This window comes from Homalodisca vitripennis, chromosome X (genome assembly GCF_021130785.1).
Source record: "Homalodisca vitripennis isolate AUS2020 chromosome X, UT_GWSS_2.1, whole genome shotgun sequence".
Taxonomy (NCBI): Eukaryota; Metazoa; Arthropoda; class Insecta; order Hemiptera; family Cicadellidae; genus Homalodisca; species Homalodisca vitripennis.
The window spans coordinates 25692010-25715483 of record NC_060215.1 but is presented as its reverse complement, the minus strand read 5'-3'; the positions used below and the strand labels follow the sequence as shown (position 1 = coordinate 25715483).

General features: G+C 31.3%; 1 protein-coding gene across 2 annotated transcripts in view; it reads left to right on the top strand.

Annotated features, from left to right (window-relative positions):
- The first annotated feature begins 7900 nt into the window (after positions 1-7900).
- The window catches only part of LOC124368806 (nuclear factor 1 X-type-like), a 551559-nt gene continuing 535985 nt past the window's right edge, over positions 7901-23474 (top strand). Inside the window, exon 1 of one of the 2 annotated variants that reach the window (XM_046826193.1) lies at positions 7901-8114. The gene's annotated coding sequence lies outside the window, so the exon portion shown is untranslated. Of the gene's footprint in view, positions 8115-9081; positions 9397-23474 lie in introns of those variants that run through there. The other variant, XM_046826194.1, reaches the window with a different exon arrangement.

Genomic DNA, 23474 nt, shown 5'->3' with positions numbered 1-23474 from the left:
TCTGCTATGAATATGTTTGAACATGAATAAACAAACATGTAACATACTTTGGAGTAAATTAAGGTGATGGTACGTTTTATATTTCTTAAAGTAAAACTTCTTGATGTGCCAAAAAGCTACAGTTAGAGCCCATACAACTCCTGAAATTAGGATAACCAAACAAATTTATTTTACTCCACTGTACGCATATAAGCAAGCAACGTAATGAAATGTAAGTTTGTGAAGTATTAAAAGTTATGTTTAATTTTCATTAACTAATTTAAAGTCCAAGAGTAATTAAATATGACATGTACACCTACACCCGTACTACAGGTATTCCATATTATGACAGAGTAAGTTCGTTATATGGTACAGTAATAACATGTCCTGTATGGGTGGTAGCTGGGTTTGTCTATGACGAAGAGTAAATTTGACCGCTGCAATTCAGTTGGCAGTATTCCTCAGACTGTGCCGAGATAACGGTACATCTGAAAGAGGCTTGAAATAAAATCTAGTCTTTTATCTACAACTTTACTGATGCAATGTTTTTCTTGAGCACAGAATAAAAAGAATATGCACAATATATTTTTTAACTCACAATTGAATTGAATTAAAACATTATTGAGTAAAAATTATGGTATAAAAATACATAAAAGGTTCTTATACAATGCTTTTATTTAACACTATGCTTATCCATTTAATCATTTAAAATATCATAAACATTTCACTTTTTGTTGTAATTTTTATGCCAAGTACTGGTGGGTGAGTGAGATTAAATTCCTCATTATATATTTACAAGATTATAAGTCTTTATAAGGTCTTGCCCCAGATGATAAATAGTCTAGTTATGCCTCTGCTTCAGATTGTGAACTGATATTTTCCTCCTGAATAGATGAGAACTATATTAAAATGAATTCAATCATTACAAACACTAAACCTAGACTCATTTATTCATCTACTTGTTCTTTCAAAATTAGTTTATGTTACAGCAGCATAATGATTAGAAATTTTTCAACAAGTAAAATATGTAAGATATCAGGTGTGTACAACTCAATTAAATTAAAAAGAAGTTATAATTTTTTTTAGTTTTTGATATCTAAATATTTAATAAAATTTATTACACAATACAAATAAAAACAGGCAAAGCTTTATGTTTCTAATCAATGAATAAAATTGTTTAGATAGCTCAAGCATGAATTATAATAGATTATGTAATTTTTCAAACCCATTCTCAAGTTTCAACAAAATAATTAATTATCTGTTAATTCCTGAAATTTTACACTTTTATAATGAAAAATACTGAAAGCAAATAACATACTACTTTTGTCTAAATAACAGAATTACCACTATACAAAAAGATGTTTGTAATGAAGAAATTATGACATTTAAAAAGGAATTTCTAAAGCACAAGATCAATGTCTTCTAACTGGAAATCCAAATGATAAGAAGACTACAGCTTGTAAGAACAAAATTATATGTTCAAAAGACTAAAATAAGTAACAAAGGCAACAGGTGTTGCATTGAACAAGTTGACAACAAATTTGAAGCCTTAAGGAACACTTTGAGAAGAGAGAAACTAGGGAAAAAAACCTTCATAATAATCTGCAATAAAAATAAATACCAGTATAAGGAAACTTACTGACCCTAAGGACGTTGTAAACTGTTTCAACAAATATTTTGTAAACAAGATTCAATAAACACAATTGCAAAATAACACAAGCAATACACTGTTAGTAATAACCACAAAACCCCTGGGCAATGGCAAGTAACATTCTTACTTCCAATGTTCAAAAACACCTGATGAAATAAACAGGACTGTCAAATTCCTAAGACACCTTCTTATCCTCGAGCAGGTTTTAATGAAATGTCTTCCAAGATCTTCAAAAATGTAAATTGATAATACCTTTGGTTCAAATCATCAACAAATCTTTTGCAGAAGATGCTTTCCTATCCCAATTGAAGACAGTTGAGGAACTGTGTAGCCAGTGACAGCTGGGGACCTATTGATTGACCTTCAAAACATCTCCACCTAATTTTTCATCTTTCTCCGTTCATCACTTTCCAAAGTTAATGGAAAATTTGTACAAATAAAACTTCAAGATCATTTGAGATAAAATCAATCACTGACAGTCGGCATGATTTTTTTAAGGGAAAATCAGTTACATTCTATGATTATGGAAATGTTGAATACACTATTGAAAATCTAGACAGGCAATGATTTCGCCAACTTACATTTCAACCTAAGCAAAACCTTTCATTGTATGAGCCTACCTTTTATTATTAGAATTATGGATATTTGACAGACGTCAAAGTCAAAGCTGACTACAAAAAGTTATATTTCAAAACCATAAACATATGCCTGAAATCCAGTTCAAAGTCGGAGAGGCATAAAAAAATTACACCTAAACACAGATTTGCTGCTTAAACACGTAATGCATGCACCATAGCAGACATATTCATTACCATCTGTGTTTACTATTTACGTTTCTGCACGGTTAACATCATGTTTTAGGATTTGACATCTGAAGAAAAGAGCAGACACCAGTTCTTGAAACGTTTTTAGTGTAGGGATATGTTAAAAAATGTATAATGTGATGTTTCGTGGATTGAAATCTATCCTTTTCAACAGGTTAGGGGATAATTAATACATAGAAATTAGAACAAAACAGGCTGCCACTAAAAAAAGAAAGAAATTGTTAAATATACTCGAAAACAGTCCACTATTGCCTGTGCTGGTGTGATGGGTATTGGTGCTCTTGATTTCTCGTGCTCGTGACTTGCATCCTGCGCAGTGATAACACCTGAGTTAATTTTCTCTGTCTGGACTCTAAGCAGTTTTTGGGTATGTTTAATATTTTCTTTCTCTTTTTTCTTTATTTTTTTCAGTGGCAGCTCATTGCTGCATGTTCTAATTTCTATGTACAGTATTAATCTTCCCCTCACCTGACGAAGAGGATAGATTTCAACCCTTGAAACATTGTATTATACATTTTGCAACATGTAATGATGACGAATGTCTGTAATCTATTATCGTTTCAAACCTTCCATTGTCAATAACAAATTTTAAACAAAGAATAAGGATACACTTGCCTACCAAGCCAACCCTGAATAGCTTTTATTAATAGCGCTTCACATCCTATTCTCACAATGAAATCTCAAGGCTGCACCAACACCAACAATAGAGACGTCACTTTTAGAGTTTATTATCTTTAGCACACTTAGCTTAGGAAATGTAAGCAATGTTTACACGTTTACAACTGAGTATACAGTATAGGAAATTGATATTGCATTAATGATGGAGGATATGATCAACAGGATATATGACTTGTATGAGCATAATGAGCCATCCCTCTCTGATCGTGTTCATATTGACCTCAGACAAGCTAGACAGAGGTAGCTCTATCTTAGAACTACAAAATAGGTAATAAGGACAATCTGAGAGCAAGATAAATTCTACGATTAATAGTACAAGTTTAGCAACACAGTTTAATTGGACATGTCTGTTAGCAATTTAATGTTAGTTATTGTGAACTCCTTCCAGGAGAGAGTTCTCCTCTGTTATCAAGAGGTACAGATCCAAAGTAACCTGATGGAACTCTGAACTTGCCTCACTGAGCAGAAGAGTTACAGCTAACACTTGGGGTAAACCCAGCAGGTATCACTTTTGGCTGGTTTATAACTTCCAGTTGACCCTACCAATGGGCACAGCAAAAACCGATGTGTCACTAAAATCTGGGCAACCCTATGGGTGTCCAGGAGCGGCACATCACTAACCGCAAATTGAGATTCTGGGGTGTAAGGGCAATTCGATAAGCCTAGTCTACTGCGGGAGATGACTGTTGGAGTTTGGTGGGGTTCGTTCCTTAACTATCAGAGCTTCTTGCTAGCCTCAACAAGGGTATGCCGCCCCCTGCTTGCTGTTACTGGAGAGGTTGGTTCAGAACTGGCCTCCCATTCTTCCGGGGGACATAACTTTGAGATTAGTGCCCTAATTCTTCCTCATGGATCTTGATAGGAGGCGGCCATTACCCCCTAACCTTACCCATCCTGAATATCCTGTCACTCCGGAAGCAGCGCTAAGGTTCTTACAGGGCTAAGTGCAATTTATAAGCTTCTAGTTCTAAAAAAAAAACTCTGGGTACTTGTCAGTTTATAATGAGGTAGGTAATTAACTATATTAATAATTCTAAGCAAACACTGAATTTGATGTTGGTAAGTACTCATTTCTCAGATTGTATTATTTACAATGTTAATCAATCCCTTATCTATGGAGGGATCCTCCTGCAACATGCCATCACTCACAGTTGGCACACTGTGTTGTGACCTTTAGAACGATTGAGTTGAAGATCGGTCTGTTACGTTCTTTTTCCGACAAAGCTCTTTTATTAGCTTTGTCTCTGTGATCAGGTCTGAGTAAGGGTTAGGAGCACCCAGCAGGGATCACTTCTGGCTGGTTTATACCTTCCAGTTGAACCCACTACTGAGCACAGCAAAAACCGATGTGTCACTTTAATCTGGGCAACCTTATGGATGTCCAGTAGCGGCACATCACTAACCGCAAATGTTGAGATTCTGGGGTTCATGGGCAATTCGATAGGTCTAGTCTACTGTGGAAGATGACTGTTGGAGTTGGTGGGGTTTGTTCCCTTACCTCAGAGGTTCTTGTTAACCTCAACAAGGGTGTGCCACCCCCTGCCTACTTTGACTGGAGAGGCTGGTTCAGAGCTGGCCTCCCCTTCTTACGGGATGACTTTGAGATGTAGTGCCCTAATTCTTCCTCATGGATCTCGATAGGAGGCGGCCCCTACTCCCTAACCTTACCCATCCTGAATATCCTATCACTCCGGAAGCAGCACAAAGGTTCTTACAGGACTAAGTGCAATTTATAAGCTTCTTGCCCTAAGAGAACAAAAAAGAAAAAAAAAAAAAAAAAAAAAAAAAAAGGGTTAGGAGCTGTGGTTTGATTTCTGAACATTGAGATTAAGGGGGCCAAGTTGGCCATCCATCTAGAGGATGCTTCATCTATTACTGGGGTTTCCGATGTACTCCAATGCACTGCCCTGAAGCTGTCTTAACCAAAAGCAGAAAAATAGTATACAACTCGCTTTTTGACTGTCCTAGGTTAGTAAGAAATTGCTTGCCATCTTTGATAGTTTGAACGAGGTGGTCAGTTTCCTCAGGAAAATTTGACCAGTTGTTTTTAGCGTCATGTGAGGTTGGAAGAATTGTAATCTGTTAGAGGTTCATTTATACTTTCGGAGTGCACAATATGCCATTGTCCTTGTGGTTCAAGTGCTTGGCAATAGGCCGCCCCTTAGAAAAGAGGAAGAAAAAGAGAAAGACTAGTCACCATGGTTTTATTAAAACATATCGTACTACAATTGTGGTTATAGACCTTGAATACATTATTAAATGTCTACAGACTGTTAACAATATGCCGGTTATATTTAAATTTTAGCAAGGCTTTTGATAGCTTAAAGTATAACACCTTATACTAGTTAAACTTCAAAATTCAATAATTCAATATTACTAAAGTGGTTTGCAAGTAATTTATATGGCTAAACAAAAATAGTAGAAATAAATCATACAACAAAGGAGTCTACAAGCATTAATTGTAAAATCTGAATCTCTATCAAGTAGCAGAAGAACTTCCCAAGGTTAAGTTTTAGAACCAGTTTTAAAAACAGCCTTAGTGTCTAATATCACTGTTTTTACTTCAAAAAGACATTTACTTGATCTTCTTATACTCTCATCAAGAACTAAGTCATGTTTCATGCAGTAACCTTGTATCAGTTTCAAGGCACTATAGGGTTAATCACGTATAGTTGTTCAATGTTCTTATTTGCCATAAGCGGAACTGTGATGTGCACATTCATTATTCATTGATGCACACTTCTAAATGTTCAGGAAAGTCATTAATGAGTGACTTAACAAAACTGGTTCTAAAACTTAACCTTGGGAAACTCATCTGCTACTCGGTAATTCAGATTTTACAATTAATGCTTGTAGACTCCTTTGTTATATTACTTATGTCTACTATTTGTTTTTAGACATATAAATTACTTGCACACCACTTTAATATTATTACTTTTCATTAGTATTGATGTCATAATTGATGAACATTGATATTAAAGTAGTTAAATAAACAACCATTGTCCAAAATTCAGTTCAGCCCTCTATGCCTTACAAAGAATAGGACAACTACTACTCTAGAATCCACAGCTTACTAAGCATTATTTAAAAGTCACATATGTTATGGTTTTTGAGTCTGAGTTGGATCCTTGGAACTCAAAATAAAAGAAGAACGAACAGAAAAATCTGGATTATGACAGATTTATAGTCCAAGACAATGCTGCAGAGGTGGACAAAACTCTGGACATCCTGAGAATTAATTTCTTTTACATCCTGAAAACTACCTATATACCATATGATCCAAAATCTGCCACTTTAGAGTTTTGATAATTTACTAATAGGTACTATCCCGCGGGATTTTTACGTACGTTGTCATCAGCGCGGGTCAGTGTGCTGACGAAGCCTGCGCTGATAGCCGGAGTCTACTGCAGCACGATCAACCTTGAGCGCTCCCCGATATAGATTGAGATAACGATCTGCCTTGTGTTACATCATTAAATAGACCAGGCTACTACTAAACGGGTTATGGACGACAATTTAGATGCGTCATGAGTATGTAGAAAGTATTTCGAATAGATATGTGCGGAAAATGCGAGTAATAGTATTTTGAGTTAGGAAAATGCGGGGACATAATTCAAAATTCTCCGAAGAAATTACGTTTTGAATTAGACTGAACGCTCAATCAACTGACTCTTAATCAGCTGATAACGACGATGATAACATCGGCTGTGACGAAGCAATTTAGTCCTGCACAGTTATTGCTTTTTGATTGCTGATTAAAGGTGTGCATAAATCTAGAGTTTATTAAATCGATGGTTCGAGGACAGGGTTGTTACCCCCTCCCAAATACCCGCCAAATACGCCTAATTGGTTTTATGACGAGATGTTGGGTTTGATATGAAGGAAGTGTAAACAATCATTGTATTTTCTTAACTATTCTCAATATCTGCTATAGCCTGCTTGTGGGAATTGATCCCTAGTAATACAAACTCCACAATCTTTTCTGTTGGCTTTTAGATATTATTTTAAGTAAACCTAATACTGTACCCTATATCCACGATTTATAATAGATTAAAGAGGGTATAGTGTCTCCTACTTTCCAATGGGTCAACATTTTTTACTCCTACTTCCTGTTATAGTGCTGTACAAATAGTTGTTAGTGCACGTTTAAATGGAATACATTGGTGTTTTGATGGTTGGAGTATTGACGCTCATAAGGATTAAAAAGTGATTGTTTCTACTATTTTATTTTTAGAAATTATCATCTACATCAAATATTATGATCAACATAAAACATTTTGATATTATCTCCCCCCTTTCCAGTTTTGTGCACGGGTGAAAAACTGTTTCGGTCATCTAAAAACTTACGTATAGTAGCCCTGTAAATTGTATAAAAAGTACCAATATACTGCCATATTTATGTATATCAGCGATTTATGCTGAATTATAGGTTTTTTATTTTAATAGTTCTGAGAATACAATTCAGTTCCCTGAGAATCAATCCTGAACGTGTTTCTCATAAACATTATAATAAAATAATGTTATCAATTAATGTTATTTAAACTGGCGGGAATATTTTGAAATAAGACGCTTCTTCCTGTTTGGATATACGAGTAAATCCACTAATTACTAATTACAAAGTTAAGTACAGAACTTCAGATTACGAGGTTAGGTTTGATACTGCCGGAATGACTGAATAACTGGGACACTGAAAATGTGATAAGACTTCAATTGTTTTGGTTTTGACTCCGGTGGTACTCGCCGTAGAGACGGCCGCTCAGCTGCTCAAGTTAGTCGCCTTCAAGGCACCCGTCCAGAGAAACACTTCTTTCTGTTACAAATAGTTTTTTTTAATAAACGATGGTCGGTCGTGTGTGCCAACAATGAATTTACTTAGTGTTTTGTATAAAAATAGTTTTTTACGTGAACCAATTTTTACTACGAATAGTGAGTGTTAAATATGAAAAATAAAAGAAGTTGTTGGATATAAAAACGTTCATAAAGTGAGTAGGCTACTGTTTTTATCTGACAAATTAATCCTAATACGATATGTTTGAGTGATAATGTTAATTTATCTTTCACATTAATTTTTTGGTGTTCTATTTATACACGTTATCTCTAAAGTTCTTGACATTTTATACCCTAATTTATTTTTGTAATGAATTCCTTTCTCTTAAAGGGGTAAAATAAACTGAAAATTACATGAACAAATTTGTGCAAGATACTTTATTAGTAACTGTATGAAAAAAGTACTGAATTAATTTACCTAAATCTGTAGTGCATTAATGTGTTTTTGTATTATATATTTATATTTCATAAAAGTCGGTTTAATTGGGAAAGTATGTGCCAAAACTATTTACCATAAACTATTATGGTAAGTTTAGTACTGCTAGCGTGTATAATTTTATGAATATACACTTTTAGATTTTTCAAGAATACAGGAAACTACTGCGTTTTGTATTTAAAAATCTATTAGGTTTACTTAATTTTCTTCTTGATAGGTTTATTTTGCTAAGTTGACTTGCAACTGGAAGTTACAGTTTATGACAATATTGGAGTGCGATACCTAAAATTATCATTAAGAATCATTAATTTTATTTTATACAACGCCCAATAACAATTAAATTAGTCTCAAATCTCATTTCAATTTATGTTTTTATTAATAACAATATATAACAATAACAAATATATTAAAATTGTTTGTTTATTTTCAACAATGGAATAAAAGAAAACTGTATTATTTTACAAAAACACAGGTAAGTATTTTACAATCACTCTTTATTTCCATTTGATATTTTCAATTGTATGATATGTATATTTTCTTTACTACAGTGTTTGTAGTGTGAATCATTTTCACATTTTTTAAGAATTTTTACCGAGTAACATTGTTGATGGACAAGTTTGTTGAACAAGAAGGTATAAATCTGCCGCTACAAATCATGTAGTTCTATTCTTGGACGCTAGGTATCTCTCCTATCTCAATTAATTGATATGTTAAGTCGTCTGCTAGGTTCAACGTAGATTGTTACCACCGCCTTAATTATTGTTATCTTGTAGTATTTAGTAGTGTTCATGAAGTAATGTGATAATGCAAGCCTTTCTTCCGACTAAATTAGTGTATTCATGTGATATTTGTTTTGCTGTTAGCTCGATATCTTTAAAATCACGTATAGCCTCCCTTCAATGTTTCCTGCAATGCCAAAACATAACCTCAACCGTTGTAAGTTGTATTCATCTGCGGATACTTACAAAGCCTAGAAGAAATATTAGGAATGACACTGGCAAGTAAGTATAATTTGCATGTTAGGAATTAATTCCAGGTTAATGAACAACAGTAAAGTCAGTGTATGGCTAGTGCAAATACATGCAATGAAGTGCTCTGCTTTTATAGCCTCATTAAACTATATCTGATTTGATGGGAAATCTCTAATGGAACTTGTTTAAAGGTGAGGTATCGGGCCAACACGTGTCTCTGTCTAAAATTAATTCTTGTTGTTTGCAATCGGTGATGTTTACTATGAAGTGTAGTAAGAATTTATTGTGGGTGTGGTCAGAATTTTATATTTGTTGCAATCATTACATTTAGGTTAGGAAAGTGATTTGAAAACAATAATAATTTAATAGTTACAGTTAACTATTGTGAAGAAAACTCAAGTCAACTTAAACCCTTTAATTCTTCCACAATATTATATTGCTATATGTCAAATTTGGTTTTAAACATCAAGGTTAAATTAAAACAAACTCAATGATCTGTTAATTTTACTTGATCTGTAATTGCTTGTGCAAAATAATTGTGTTTATTAGGTTTTTGGATACAACCGAAATGATCTAAAACCACCTTTACAACGTTGTGATAATGTAATCTGTCATTAGCACAACACATATCTTAGTGCGGAAACTAATTAAAAGTACCAATTCGTCATCTAAATTTAGGAAGAATGGCTCTTGGTCTTTTCCTTGCAAATTATAATCTTTATCATTCGTGTTTAGAACCTCTGAAATGTTTATATATTATCTTTATATGATCTCAGATATTATCTCAGTACAATTCTGTACAGTACAATGTCAGTACGGTACTGTATTGAGGGATGTTTTTCTTTCGTTGTCACCATGGGGGGCAGCACTGTGCACAGATGGTCAGAGGCATCCTTGATCAGACCCTGTAGGATTTTGATACTTTACCTCCTGGTACAATTATTGGTCTCCACAGTATAAATTATGATGGCAATGATATTTTACACGATTAAGTTTGTTGTAACGGTGGCTTTAGATTGTTATTGGTAGTGTCCAAAACCCCTTTATTTACCAAAGAATCTTCAACTATTTATGTGTAAATAAAAATATTAGATTTAATTTGAATCAGTTTTAAATTATGGTGTTCTAATACTGATTATATGCATAAATATTTATACTACGATATCCTTGATGAGATGCAATGTTTATTACTATCAACTCCTTGATGAGGTAGAAACTGTAAGGTCTGATTTTTGAACATTTTAAACTTCTTCATGCTAGTGATTGTTTACACAGGTGTTTTGACTGAGACTAACTGGAATAAATTCAACGGGAAAAATTATATTTGAATATTAATTAATAACCCAGGTCATAATCCCTTGTAATTACTAAATTTGGACCAGACAAGAAACATTGGGAAACCCTCATGGTAACAATATTTAAATTGTGGATACTTGTATCCATTCTTCAAATATTTACTTAGTCTGGCTAAGGTGAAGTTGAATGTGTTTGAAAGTAAAAGAAAGATCTGATAAAACGAACAAAATACAAATAATTTATCTTTAACCTCTTTAATTTTGATACTAGGAGCCATAAACATTTAATAAAATTTAGTATGCTGAGCTGTTCATGATGTTTTATTTGAAAATGAAAAATGGTGTTTAAGTATTATTCTAAGTACATTCATTGTTTAATTGAAATAGAAGTACTTGTTTATTTTAACAAGACTAGGTTAGTCTATATTTAGAGCTCAGTTGGACCAAAAACACCATTAAGAACCATGTTAAGAAGTACGTGAGGGTAAGTTAGTTACAGGTCAATGAGGGCTGCGTGATATTAGTTAATGTTTTTAACGAGAATATACACTGAACGGGGTCTGTTTTATTAAAAAATAGTACAAAACATAAAACGCTTACCCTATATACATTATAATGCATTAAGCCTTTGGTTTGTGAGAATGTGCAGCTTTGGCACATGCTTAATCGCTTTATTATTCGTAATTTTTAAGAATTATGACATTGAACTAAAACATCTGTATGCATTGTGAAACATTTTGGTATTAAAATGGGATGTTTATGGATTGATATCAGTGATAATAGTTTCTTTACCTCTTTCTGTTAATAAACTAACTTTATTCTGCCTGATTTATCAGTGGGTAGGTTATCTATATGGGGTAATAATAAATATTGGCATTAATAGATTTGGAATTGAACATTTACCTACGGAACACACTACTGTCAATAACATATTATAAATAACTGTTATGTTTATATTTGGACTGAATTTTAAACCTGATATTGACAAAATATTAAATTTAAATTATCTGCTAAATTTCACTAACTGGTATCAGCGTTTTTTAGATAAAAAAAACTTAATATACCAACCCTATAAATAAACAAAGCCACAGAAACAGCTTTGAACACACCTAAGTTAAGCTCCACAACAAAGAATTGGTATCAAATCAACATCTGAATCCAAACATCAAGAAACAGTCAAAACACCAATAAAACTGATGAATATGATCCATACACTCAATCTACAGTCAATTGACAGATAACTTCTCTGTGTTTTACTTGATATTGTTGTGTTCAATCTAAGTTTCTTAATTTGTTAGCGATTCTGTATGTTTATTGTAATATTTTCTCACTTCTAAACATCTAATTTCTTTTACATACATCTCCTTTAATGATGCCAAAAATATCTTGTACTAATCCTATTATTTTTCAAACCATCCATCCTAAATATTAACCTCCAAACGTAGAGTGAAAATTTGATTCTAAATTATTTACTTGTTATTTCATTAGCTCCGCTTAAATAAATAGAGTTATGTGGATTCAGCTCTGAAAAAGTCATTATCAGACATAAATAACAGAAGGAGCTAGTACTATTAGTTTATATTTTTAAAGGTTTATATGAGAGAGATAGTGTCTTTGAGATCTCACGAACTAAACATAAATTTGGTGTGGTAAATATTGGAAAATATGTATATGAAAACAAATAGTAAAACTGAAAAACCTTAACCATTTTGAAAACAATGTAATACAAATAAGATTACAACAATCTAGAATGTTTAATTTGAAAATAACACTAACTAAAATCAACAGTTGCTATGAAAATTAGATCATGTCTTACTTAATAAACTTTGAAAATCTATGAACCAGCCTGTTCTAAGACAATTGATTTGTATAATGTTCATGAGACACAATTATTGATAGTTTGTTAGATAATTTAGTTCTAGTATAGTCAATATGTTTTTGGATCTAGGAAGGTGGCTATGAAATATAATACTAGGGAACTGAAGTCATTATTTTGTGTATACAAAATACAGCTAGGTGTAGGTCTTAAACTATACTGGATATGCTTTGGTTTACTTTATGTAATAGAACTTGATTTAACCATGAAACTTTTTGCAAACTAGTAAAATGTTGTAATTCAGAAAGGTGATACATAGAGAAAATGTTGGTCCGAGGTGGTATCGTATGTGGTAGTCCATTAATACATTCCTTTTTTATCTCTTCAAATAACTCATTGAAAATACAATGGTATGACCACCTATATAATAGCTGAGCTTTATTAAGAGCATATTATGATTAATGCACTCCAACACTTTGTTCGTTTCTCACAATGAGACCTTTATTTTTCAATAAGGGTAAAACTGTTTGAAAAGATATCCTGAATATTAATGGTTTAACTTGTCCTCCTGAAATCAAATTAAAATGTATTTAAAAAGTAATTTTTACAAACAAATTATTAAGTTTATTATAACACAGTATTTGTTATTAATTTTGATAAAATTGGTTGGATGGATTTGTCCATAGTATACTTTGTCTATAGAGTCTTTTCCATCTTGTAAATAGGAAAAGATCTCAGAAATTGTAAGCTCTTTTGGGGATATATATTCCTTTATGTAGACAGAGATATAGGAAATTTGTGAACAATTTGAAATTGCAATATTCTATGAGTATGTTGGTACCTTAAAGGATGAAATTAGTTTGGTCAAAATTCACTTAACCCATACATGAAGTGGGTAACATTCAACCTATTAGAAAGTACTTACAGCACTGTTGGTTACTTAGATTCATCTACTCAAAGCAGTAACATTAAGACTCTAAGAATTCTCAATCTCCTTCCAAAAGCTAGAAGAATAGCAACCCATATCCCATATCAAGTTGGAACATCTCCAGCCACGTCTAAAAACATGATGTTTAATTCATTCAGACAGACACTTCAATAACAGTAGATGTGATAACTTTATAAGCTGTGCAATACTAGGTCAGGGCGTGTCTCAAGAGTTTGCTTAGCAACCTGAAACATTTCAAGAACAGACATATGATCTCAAATGTTCTGTTGACCTTTTACTAGCAAAGCTTGGAGCTATTGGAACAAATCTCCTAAACTTGGGAGACTATTTGTTGACAAGCTCCTTTTTTATATAAACCACACAGAGTAAGAGGTCATGAACAGGATCCGGTTGTAGAGTTAAGGGCTGTTTTGTCTAAGGTGTCACACTTTGAATTTAAACTTGAAGAACTTTTTGTCAATACTTTTTAACTCGTGCTGTTTTGTCTTTCACCCCATACTGTATTCGTTAAGTTCCTTGTGCAGGTCTATAGTAATTAAAAAAAGAGTGGAATAAGGCTAAAATGCAAAAAGTCTCTGCTTGGTCAAGAAATAAATAATTAGTAATGTACTAGCTATGTAACTGTACAAAAAGAATACAGGAACATGATGTATTATAATTCCTGGATAGCAGTTTATAGTTTTGTTTTGCTTTTCCCTTCATTCATATCTTAAAATCCATCAAAAACTGTTTCCCTGCTATATGACAGATTATTGTAAATCATGGATCTAAGAAGCACAATATGTTCTTATTAGTAAATAAAAACTACAAACTTGGAAAATTAAGCTATTGTGTTTCCAGAATAGTTTTACTAAAATTAAAGTGTACCGAATTCAGTCATATAGAGGAACATTTTCTCAACATATATTAAAGCTCATTATCCTTTTAAATTATTATTGTTATTATTTATTATTACATATTGTTAGAGTCCAATTAAAAAATGTAGGCGTGTAGATATTACACAGCTGTTAGTGTTATTTGAATTTTGGCGTGCACCGTAGATGATTTAAACTCATTTTCACAAAAAAACTTTCACTGCAGTCAAATTTACACATAACAGATCTAAAATTAAATTCAATAGCTATAAAGTAGGTATTCAGTGTTATTTTGGGAAGAAATCATGATGTTTGTAACTTAGGTATAGTTGGAGCTAGAAGCTTTTTAGGTTAATATATAGTTATTATAGATGTACTAATTTGAATTCAATCATTTTAATTTTTGATTTATGAAGTCATGGAGAATACCACACAGTTCATCATGATGTTAACTATCAAGAGATAGAAAGAGAGGGGGGGGAAGGGAGAGAGAGAGAGAAAGAGAATGAATGAAGAGAGTGGGGAGCAGGACCAAGGTGTAAACTTGTCACCTGGTATACCTTGACCTATGCTGCCCACACCGCACTGGGCTGCATTCCTTCTGTGTCCAACTGTGATAAGTCTTTGCATCAGAAGGAGGTTTCAATATTCTTAGTTCATTTATTTGTTTTTGCAAAAATATTACAGCCTTATTGAGTTTTATCTCCAAACACTGTTCAACATGGTTTTAGTTGTTGTTTTCTATTCATTCACACAAAATAAAACGTTAATATGTTCAATATAAATGTAAAAGGTAGTTAAAGGTTTCAGGGCATGTCTCCAATTTCAATGAATTGAGAATGATGGGAGGTGAGGGAGTAAGCAGTGTTTGTTACTATTAGTTTTCAAAAACGAACTATCTTATCTTGTTTGAACTGATTTCATAATTCCCTAAAATTTTCAAATAATTCAGGAATCTTTATGCTAGGTAGTGTTGTAATCAAATCTCTCGTCACATGTAATCCATTTTTATGTGTTTCTTTATACCAATTGTTTAGAGAATAGAATTTTATCCAGAAACATGAAACTGTTTTATTTTAGCCAGCCTTTATTGCGATTATAACAACAATTTAGTTATTATTCTAAAAACCACAAATAAGCGATCATTCAAAAATTAATAAACGTACCACATAAGGCATTCTGATAAATATTGCTAGTCATGCAATTTTTCACATTAGTTTTATAATATCTTTGGCTTGATTAAGGATTTAAAAGTTCATTGAAAAATTGACTATCAATTAATTAAAATTAGGTTTTAAAATTCACTTAGCTTCTTACTCAACTTTGCGCAACATAGGTCTGACATCTGTACAATATACCTTTACATAGTACACAATTACACATTTAGAGTGATTGAACCTGTTCATGGCATGTCTTGCATGGAAATTGTAGCTTATCTATTGCAATGTTTACAATTCATTTCTATAAATTGTAGAATAGTAGTGTTAGCAAGCTTGTATCAACTAGAAAAATAAAGAAATAAAACTAGCTTTTTAGTAAATTAGGTACTGGTTAGTGACGGAAGCTTAATTAGTACATTTATTTATTTTTGTATTACTTATTATTTAAAACGTATCATAATATATTATGCACCTATTTGCAATAATATAAATAAATAAAAATGTGCTGATAACATTTACTAAAAAAAAACTTGTTGTGTTTTATTGTGTCGTGTCTTATATATATATTTTTTTTGCGAAGTTTTTTTTCTAAAATTGTATTGAGGCTTTGTTTAAGAAACAGATAAACATGCAGTATCAGTGCAAGTAAATAAATCATTGATTAAAGAAAATATTTATTTTTTGAAAAGAGTTATATGCATTAATGTCTTACTTACTAATAAGTGCGTTTTAATCAGTTTGAAAATCTAATCAATATATCACATTTTAATTTTCTTAATCTGGGTCCTCTTTGGGAATACTTCTGAATTGGATTCTAGCTGTAATAAATACTTATTTTTTTACATTTTCGGCTATATAAATGAAAATGAACCGAATAAGGATATAAATACAAAAAAACTTATAATAGAATAGACGTTTTAGGTTAGTTGGGTTAGAATAGTCCATCCAACATGCACGTATGGGTAAGGTAGACAGAGTACCTACGCCTATACAACAGCCCCTGTAGCTCTGATGATCATTGTATTTCACCTATGTAAGTTCACATGGCTTAGTCAAAGAACTAAAGTTATGATTCACTCAAGCAGCCGAGTTGTTAGACCCGAATTTATAAGAATTCTGTCCTATGAGACAAATCCCACATAATTTCCACACCAAGTGATCTTGCATGAAAGAATGGTTTGATTAACCGCAACACGTTTCCTCTTAGATAAGCCAACCTTTATAGCTAATATTGATACTAGACAACTTTTGCAGATGATAAGAATACCGCTTACCTACTGAGAGTCAATGACAAACAGGTTGTCAACTTATTTTAAAAATCATATCGAGCTTACGGCATTATTCTTTAGTGTTGAATAAACTGAGTCGATACAGCATCATTACATTTGATACAACCAACTTGAGTTTTTGCGAGTGGTCATTCTTCATCTTGTTTGTATGTGTTGTTAGGAAGCATTTTGGACATGAATGAATTGAACATAATCCTGATCCAGAATCTCTAAGGGAGAGTTGTTTTCCATGCAGTTGAAACAGTGACATCATGACTCTCGTTTAGTTCAAAACTGCCAGTCGAATTGTGAAATGCGCTTTTAGCCTCTTGAATTGTAAAACTGATTGGTTTTAAGTGTGTCAAGTAAGACAAAATATTATTTGTGAAAAAATCATTTAATATCTTTAATCTTTCAATGCCGTCCATTTCAAACCTCCATCAAAACTAGAAATTTTGTATAATAATCAAATCAATAGGGAAATTCCTCTGTTGATTTTACGAAGAAATGTCTACTGGTTATACATTACAAATAAAAATTGGCTCTTGGCTCATGGACTATATTTTAGGGTTGAGTCGAAGTAAACAGTACAAATTTATCTCGCCTAGGTATATAATTGTTTTCTATTCGGTTAAACAAATTATAATGTATCAAATGTACAAATTGATTTATTACTGTAGTTATTATTTTATGTATTTGGTGGAGAGGGAGAATCTCTCCTTCTGAATAGAACTGCCCATCATTATCGCATATCTCACTCTTCACATATATTCCAAGTCTCTCTCCAGGTCAAATGAGAGTTCATGTTCTTATTTATAATACTTGGTTGATACAAATATTACACCCAACTCATCTGGACTATAGCGTACCCAATGTTACCATTTTATTTTACCAATAAGTGAGCTGGTTATAGACAAAATCATTATTTATTATAAAACTCATAATGTTTCGACATATCATATTTTGGATTCAATTGCTGCAGACAGCAAAACAAATTAAATAGCTTATTTGGCAACTTTACATGATTTAATAATTATTCATATGACGTCCATAAATAATTATTTTTACAGTTAATAAATATATAGTAATCTTATTTATTACAGAATTGAGAATGTATCTTTAAAAATATTATGTGTGTTTGTGTGTGTGTGCTCGAGTGTGTGTGCGTGCGTGTGTGTTATACTGTATTTAACATCAGAAGTTAATATTATAAAAGCACCCACTAATGATGAGTCCATCAGTCAGAGAGTTACCACCTGTAAACAATAAGATTATTATTTATCGTTATTCATTATTTTTTTATATTGTAGTTTTAAAGTTACACATAATCTGTGATTAATGATAAGTATCCATGGTACATTTAAAACACAGATTTATTACAATTTTTAGTCATTGATAAGTTTAAAAAAACCATAACAACCGGATATAAGAGAATTTAGGATATAAGAGAATTTACTCGTGACGTCATTGATATTGGATCCAAATTATTTTGTTTTATGTACATAACAACTATTATCAGTTAATATATTAATATCTGTACATGAAACCCATCTAAACAAAGAGAAATAAAGCCTAATTTCATATTGTTCTTGTTTCTGAAAATGATAAATAAACCTTTGCACGTGGAATGGTCAGCCAAACATCTTTCCTAATGTTTATATAAATAAACTAAAAGTCTCACTTTATTCATATTACCATATTTTTTAGAATATTAATGAATGCAGTGGAGTTGTAAGGCAGTATAATGAATATTGCAGTAAATAAGAAAACAATAAATAGACAGTAGTCAATTTTATACGCTTACCAATTTGTCCAAAGATCATAATTTATTTCTGAAAATTTTTAAATCAAATAGTGTAAAAGCGAGCAATAACTAAATTACTAGTAGTTATTTTATAGTCATCACTTTCTTGTATCTTTAAATTCTGTTTCTTTTTCAGTCAGTACCTTTTCTTTCTTTGCTTAAATTAATTTATTATTTTTATTACCTTCGTAAATTACCTATAATATAAATTTTCTTGAGTACAAACATCAAAGTTGATTACATAATTGAACACAGTGGAATTTACATAGTTACAATCACTTTTATAACTTTTCTAAACTCAATTTGATAAATTTTGCTGGGATAGGAAATGAAACCCAATTTGTAGTAATAAATTTATTTCAACAAATCAGCTTGTTTTCCTTCTCAATATAAATTTAATAATACTATTAACTTTTTACTAATACTTAACAAATAATTTGGATTGTTAAGATAAGTCTTACATTGAAAATACTTTTATTATTAATTTATTGTTATGTAAAAATTTACTTGTTAAAACTTCATCGAGACTGCCATGCATGACAAACTATGAGAGCTTCCTTGAAGGTAATGGTGGACTTCTCAAATCACCTAATATGATTCCAATTAAACTTGCTATCCACATTATATTTGATACGTTACTAAGAAAAATATAATAAAAAATTATTTAAAAAATACTTGATTCAGTACTCTGCTTATTAAAACTATAAAGTTTACTACGAAGTTAAACACAGGTATTTTGATGCTAACTTAGATTGAAAAATACAGATAAATCTCTTAAGGACATCTTTATTTAACCTGGCTTTATAAATTTTCAGGTATAAACATGGTCTTTGAACCTTATAATTGGCCAACCATAATTTAATTCTGTAGCTAATCGTTAGAATAAATTAAGAATGAAAATTATAAAAAGTTATGATACATTTGATACATTTTCCAAAATGGTTATAATATTTTGTTTGTTATAAAAGTTACTGGGGACTCATTAGAACTGGATTGTAGTGAAAATTCTTATTCTTCTCTAATTTAACTGGCTTAAACTCCAGAAAAGCGCCTGATAGAAAAATTAAAAAATACAGTTTAATTTAATTTAATATATGGCTTTCTTTTTCGTAGCTCATAATTATTTAATTGAAAACCTCTTACATCTTCTATTTGTTTTCTCCATTCTGATAATTTTTTTGCTAAACAATTGTAATTTATATTTATAAATTAGTCTCATTTCAGAGACCCTTAAATAAACAGAGGAGCGTTAGATGTTAAAAATAAAAAAAATGTCATATTACAATAGTATTAGTAGACAAGTTCAAGAAGGTAAAAACCTGTGTTTCATTGTCCTGTTCTCGTTGTTTATTTTCAGGCACCCACTAACATGTCTACAGAAGCTTAGTAATGTAAGATTTGAATAAAATAGGGAGGAAATATGGATAGTGCAACTTACAAATTAATATTTTATTTATAGCATCAATTTGCCAGGGTATTGATAAGATTAAGTGTATTAGGCAGTATGCCAATGTTGGAAAAAAGTTTGCAGTTTCTTCAATTTAAATACTACAGTTTAGCCAGTAGTAAGTTCAGAGTAAGAATACAAGTTTAGGAATTTATACTGCCAGTTGCGCCCTTTATAATCTTCTAATTAGGGTAAAAGGCATCCCTAACAATTCCTAAACTTTCTTATTTTGGCTGTCATTTAAAATCTAAAAGATTGAGGCAGTTAGTCCTATGTACCAAAAGTTAGTAATCTAAATGTTAACAGAAGCATCTAAATCAGTATATATGTGATTTAGATTGTAAGCTGCAGCGTTCAAATCGAAATTTGTGTTTTCTTGGCTATCAGCTGGAGCACTCAGTCCTAATATCTGATTGTCACGTTTATTGTCAGCTGGAACATTCAAAAGTCGGATCTGTGTCACTTGTGGATCCTCAGATAGTGTTAATATCTATAATACAGGTGTTAACTAGGGTATTAAACGGAGTGTCTAAATCTAGAATCAATGTCACTATTAGACTTCCAATCTGAAATTTGTGTCAATCCGAGGATGTGTACTAAAACATTTACGTCTAGGATCTGTGTAATTTCTAGACCCTCAAACACATTCTATATAATCTATGTGTTACTGTTTGCTAATATAGAGTTTGTGAGGCTGTCAGATAATGTGTATATCTAAACACACGTGTTAAACATCTTTTAAAATTGCCATAAATGATTCTGTATGCTTAAGTTCTTTGTTCATGTGAGATTTTTATAAGATGAACCAGAGTTGTCTTAACATTTCCGTCTCAGTGTTTCATTCATTTCCATACAAACCCATTAAACTTAACTTTACATCTATTGTCTCACTAATAATTACTGGTGTAATGGGATCAAGATCAATGCAACTGCTAACACACTGCAGCTAACTCTCGGCTGGTGCAAACATCTATATATTTACATGTAAACTTCAAACAGCATGTAGCTGCTATAAATAATTATCTTAATTTGTATGCTCTAGTAATAAATTGTTAATTGTTGAATACAGCCATAAAATAATTAATTGCCACAATTTAACTTTTTAAAGATTTTATAAACTGACAACTCTTATAGTTAAAAAAATAAAATCACTATATGGCTATTTTCTAAATAATCTGTTGAAAGAAGGAATACTAAACAGTCAGTTAAGTAAAACTTATTTGAGGATGACAACAAATTTAAACATGAGTTATTACATTTTTTAACGCTTGTACACAGTTTAATTATTGATTAATAACTGACAAGAAGCATTCGAGGGCCAGTCAATATCAAGTAATCCAAAAAGAAACAGTGAATTTTCTCACAGATAAATATAAAATTAAAATCAACGAGGACTTGTTTTAAGTAGATTCCAAAATAATAAATTTTCTAAAAAACCTCTATGTTTGTGATTATTACAACATTGCACGCTGGTTTTTGCATTGTGGATTATGTTGACAGCTTTATTCACAACTGGTTAATTGTATACTGTTGAAAACAATACTGTCCTTATTTACAAAACTAATTTAAAATATGTTTGCTTTATTAATTTTGCACTCATAAGTTCTCAGTATATCCACTTCAGATGTTACTAAGTACCTTACCTGTACACAATATAACAAATATTTTTGTAGCCTTAGTTATCCATAAAAATGAATTAAGTAAATTGCTTAGTTTCTGGATGAACTTAAATTTAATCATGTACACAGTTTTTGTAAAATTTCATTAATGTATAAAGAATTATAATAAATGTTAATGCCAACAACGTCTGTTTATGATTTTTATTTAATTATTAATCGTATGTTTTCACAAATACAAATTGTGTTTGCTGTTCTTTTTATTGTAACAAGGGTTTTAGGTTAATTAACCTTTTTTATCAGTAAACACCAATAGATGCAAAAACTAGCGTGCCAAAAAATTGTACTAGGAAAACAATATTTAAATATAAAAGTAATGAAGATAATGATAAACAAATAAAAATTTTTGTTGTATGACAAAACAATCTGTAATGGATCACTTAATAAGGACGGACCCCCGAAAGATGTAAAACAGTACTTGAAGATGATTGTGTTGTTACGTTTAGTTGTGAACAGTTTTCGCCAGTGGTTGTTTTCACGTTTCAGGTACTCCGGTGAGGCGACTGGTCCAAGTGAAAACGTAATAAGGCTTGGAAATACATGGAGATTCATTTCTGCGTCCGTTTCCTTTGGAACAAAATATACAATAAAATATTATTTTTTACGTTCACAAACGTTTTGGTTTCTCATTTTCCTATTGGGTTATTTTAATGTAGTTTAAAACTACAGAGTTGACACATTTAGTAATTTTTTTGAAAGTACAATAAAAATAGTATTGTAAGTAAAACGTCATTGCATAAAGACTCTAAACATTTTGGATGAAGTAACTAAATATAAAAAGAGTAGTTGTAGGAAAAAATACTAACAATATATAAGCGCTACAAAATTTGAGATATATTATGAAATAATACTTTAACTGAATAAATAATACGATATAGATCATGAAGAACTTTCATACAAAGTTTTATGACATATTATTTAAACAGCACATACATTTTTATGTATTCTAAATTTACCTAAAGAAATAGAAACCATTGAATTCCTTTTTTAAGTTCTGTGTTGACATATACATTTCAAAGGCACATAAGATTGTTTCAGTAGTGGGAACTTGCCTTCAATATTCAACCATTATTAAAAACAAATATCATATCTTTGCTTAATCTCATTTCATAAAATTATCTTCCTACCATTAACAATATTAATTTGCGCATGCTAAATCAGTTCTTGTCATCTAGTATATTAACAGGAAAAAAAATTCATAACATCTTTCCTCTTCCCCATGTTCTGATCCAAGTCATCTTTCAGATGTACATTTTAAAGACCTTATTTTAAACCCTTCCTTTACTTGTGTTGTTTTGTTTAACAATGTGTAATCTTTAATTCAGACCTTTCCAAAGACCATATCAACCTTTGAACTACAGTCTTTTTGGGGATTTGTTTTGTCCTTTTAATAACACAAATACTTTCCCACAAATTACTCTTAAATTGTACCAATTTTAGTATTAAATACACATTATCAGCCTATAAAGTCTTGTGCTATAATGCACTTTACCTAACTATACTGAGATATCAATTAAAATAATCAAAGTAACTGTGCATTGAAGGGGTGCTCTTATCCAAACTTGGGAATAATTTGCATCTTTGGACAAGCCAACACATAATTTAAAACATTTATTAATTTATTTGATCGTAATTATAATAAAAATATACACATTTCCTGTGAAACCAAAACATTTAATTATTTAAAATTTAAAAAGATTTAAACAATGTAAGTCTAACATGATTAAAGATAGTTTTTCAACCTTAATCCACAACTTTTTGGAATCGATTGTTTAACAAAATTTTAAACCTCACTAAAAAACTGTTGAAATGTAAACTGACTGAACGCTTCTTAACAAG